General features: G+C 42.2%; 1 pseudogene; it reads right to left on the bottom strand.

Annotated features, from left to right (window-relative positions):
• Positions 1–1796: 1796 nt before the first annotated feature.
• LOC110291998 lies at positions 1797–2255 on the bottom strand (annotated as a pseudogene).
• Positions 2256–3624: the final 1369 nt, after the last annotated feature.

Genomic DNA, 3624 nt, shown 5'->3' on the forward strand with positions numbered 1-3624 from the left:
ATGTCCCAATCCTTTAAAGTGTGCTTTAAAGGGTGGAACAGTTATTGCCGAACCCAGGCCCTAGGAGGCCTCAGCTAATAGAACCTTCTTTTTGAGTCCTTGCTTCAGAACATTAGATGTCACAGGACAGGGCTGGCTCTGATCCTTTGAGCCTGTATTTTACCTTCCTTGCAGAGTAACAGGATGTAATACTGGCTCTGACGTGTTGGTCATACCAGACCATGTAGAATTCCTTGGATAGAAACTGGCCTTGCCTCACTCAATAATTAAAATGTTTCATTTACTGCAATCTATACTTTTATATAAAAACTCTCGAGGCTGGCAAATCATGGGCTCTAAAGATATTTCTCCTTAGTGACTGCACTGCTATGTGAATAGATCCAAAATTTTATTTACTACAATGATTTTGGCCCAAGTAATAGTCATTTCAAGTGTAGACACCCATAACAAGACATGTATTTTATATCATTAAAGTAATTGGATGAGGATCGAAATTCTTGGAAAGATTCTACACTGCTTTAGTTTTACCTTAAATACATGTCAAACAGGCACTGAAATCAGTATCTTCACAGAATCAGTGATTATCCTCTGAAGTCACTGCCATTGGTTACTTTTCCTGTAAGACCATAGAGCCTAGGCACCAGACATTGTCTGGGCCGTTATCCACCTTTCAACACTTTTTCGTTCATGTATGGAATACCCAGGCCCCAGGCAGATAGAGGCTTTTCCTCTTTGGCATCCAGGCAGTGATGTTGCCCAGGGCCCTTGTTCCTGGCCTTCTAGAATATGACACAAGAGGAACTTTCCCCAGCAAAATATTGGTAACCAAAGTATACTTGCCTTCACCTGGCTTAATAGTCATTAGCTCCAAGGTTCTCAGGCAAATTTCCAGGTCTATCTCTTAAAAGACCAATGCTGTGATGAATTACCAAATTCCTTCTCACCCCCATTTCCCTGGGTAAGTAGCCCCAAGCAGATATATTCCCAGCACTTGCCAGTCTAAAACAAGGAAGAAATATAGGAGCAGCAATGAAACAAAACTAGTTTCATTCAGTTCTTCTTCTTCTTCTTTTTAATCTTGAGACAGTCTTGCTATATAACCCACACTGGGCTTGGACTTGAGAACTTGAAACTCAACCTCCAACTACTAAGTGCTGTGATTAGCACATGTTCTGCCCAGCTCTTCTGGTGTGTAGTTGCTGCTGTTGTTGCTTTGTGTTGTCTTCGGTGCTAGAGGTGGACCCAGGGCCTTGTGTTTGTTAAACAAGACAAGTTCTCTACCTCGGAGTTACACTGCCAGTCCTCAAGGAAGCAAAATACAGCAGTAAAGTCAATGCTTCACCTCTTCAACTGATTTCCAAATCCTTGCCACATTGCCTGGCTCCCTGACAGTGACTCTTCTCTCCTACAGTGCTTCAAGTTTCGATGATGCTTATGCTTAGATGATGGATGTTCTATTCCAGACTAAAACAAGAGAGGCGGAAGGGAAGCCAAGATTTTAATGATAGCCTACTACTTTATTCAGAGTGGGCATGCACTTACACACACATGCTATGTAGTGAAAGACGATCTTGAATTTCTGATTATCCCGCCCCCATCTCCTAAGTGCTGGAATTAGAGGCATAAGCCACCATGATCAGTCTATGGGAAGCTAGGGATTGAACGGAGGGATTCGTACATTCTAAGCAAGTCCTCCTCGACTGAACTTGTTCTTTAGTCCTCTATATCACAACACACAATTTTTTTTTGCAGCTTTTGTGATTTTTATTTAAACACAAAACATGCACACAAACCATCTATTTATTTTCTTCGCTGAGTAGCCTGGCATTGGGATTGGTGACTCTGATGGCCAGATGTGCTGCTCTTTCTACGATGGCTTTTCGGTTCTTAGAGGACACATTGTGTGCAATCTCAGCACAGTAAGATTTGTCGCACATCAGCAGCACCTCCAGCTCCATGACATTGTGGACCAGGAACTTTCGGGAGCCACTGGGCAGCATGTGCTTGGTTTTCTTGTTGCTCCTTCCTTAACCGATGTTGGGCATCAGGATCTGGCCCTTGAACCTTCTCTGTACCCTATTGTCAATGCCTCTGGGTTTCTGCCAGTTTCACTTAATTTTCACATATCAGTCTGACTGGTGTCTGATGAACTTCTTGGTCCTCCTTTTGACAATCTTGGGCTTCTCCAGAAGCCGGAGGGCAGCCATGATGCCGCAGAACAGATGGCAGCCACCTCGTAGGGAGCGCCGAGGAAGAAGCAACACACATTATTTTTAGCCAGGTAAATGTTAATTCATCATTTACTAATCTTTCATGAATTCTCGGCCATAGACTAAATGTGTGCCTTCAGTGCTATTCCTACCATAGCCTCATATGTTGAAACCCTAATCTCCAATGTAATGGGGCTTGAGGTGGGTCCCTTGGGAAATGGGATTACATAAGATCATGGGGTTGGAGCTACAGTGATGGGGTTAGACATTTCAGGAAAGCTTTTATGTGGATAAAATAGCATCTTGGAAGAGAGGATCAAGGGGAAGAGTCTTGGGATGGAAGATAAAAATTTCTTGAAACATCCAGTGAATTTGATCTAATCATATATTGCATGTCCCTTCATGTCAATATCAGATGAGATTTTTGCAGTTACTAAGAGCAGTGGCAACAAAAGATAAAAGAAAAACTGGCTTCATAAAAGCAAAAGCAAAAGGAGAAGATGAGAGAAAGGGGAAATGAGGGGTGAGGAGGGGAGAGAAGGTAGGAAGGAGAGAAAACAAAAGGGAAAAGAAGAGAGGAAGAGAGGAAGAAGGAGAAGCAGGAAAAAGAGCAAGAAAGAGGAGTAGGAAAAAGTTTGCTTGTGGGACCCACATGTACCAGCAAAGGTCTATGTTTTACGGTGGATCTATGAGAACCTAGTTTTCTACCTCTTGGAGATGTCACCTCTCTGTTAACATCTCAGACATGTGTCCCCTTCAGAGTGGGGAGGTGGCTCTGCTGATATACATCACTTAAGCCGCAGGGGACAAAAATGTGCCTTTTCTGGTAACTCCCATCTTAGTTGACTAAGGTTCAATTAAAGCCATAGTCACAGGCAGGAGGATAACAGGTAGGTTTCTGGTCATCTGTGTTCATTATGAGAGTTCTCCCTCAGACAGAATAAAGTGTTAGGGCATAATATATGTTGCCCAGAGAAGGTTGAATAGACTGTATAAACAGTTCACACTGAAGAGAGGACGGGGCACATTAATTGGTCAACAAAACTACTCTAAGATTTTGGGTATTTTGCCTTTTACAAAGACTATTTGACTTTGAGAATCAAAGCCACAGAGGATTAAATTTTATTTATTTATTTATTTATTTATTTATTTACTTGCAGTACTAGGGATTGAACCCAGGGCCATGCACATACTAAACACATATTCTTCCTCTAAAACCCATCTCAAATGTTTTGTTTTGTTGTGTGTGTGTGTGGGGGGGGGGTGTTTGAGACAGTCTTGCAGTGGGTAAGTGAGTGTCCTGGAGACAGACCACCATTTTTCGGTTTTTTTTGTTGTTGTTGTTGTTTTTGTTTGTTTGTTTGTTTTTTGTTTTTTCGAGACAGGGTTTCTCTGTGTAGTCCTGGCTGTCCTG

Source organism: Mus caroli, chromosome 3 (assembly GCF_900094665.2).
Source record: "Mus caroli chromosome 3, CAROLI_EIJ_v1.1, whole genome shotgun sequence".
Taxonomy (NCBI): Eukaryota; Metazoa; Chordata; class Mammalia; order Rodentia; family Muridae; genus Mus; species Mus caroli.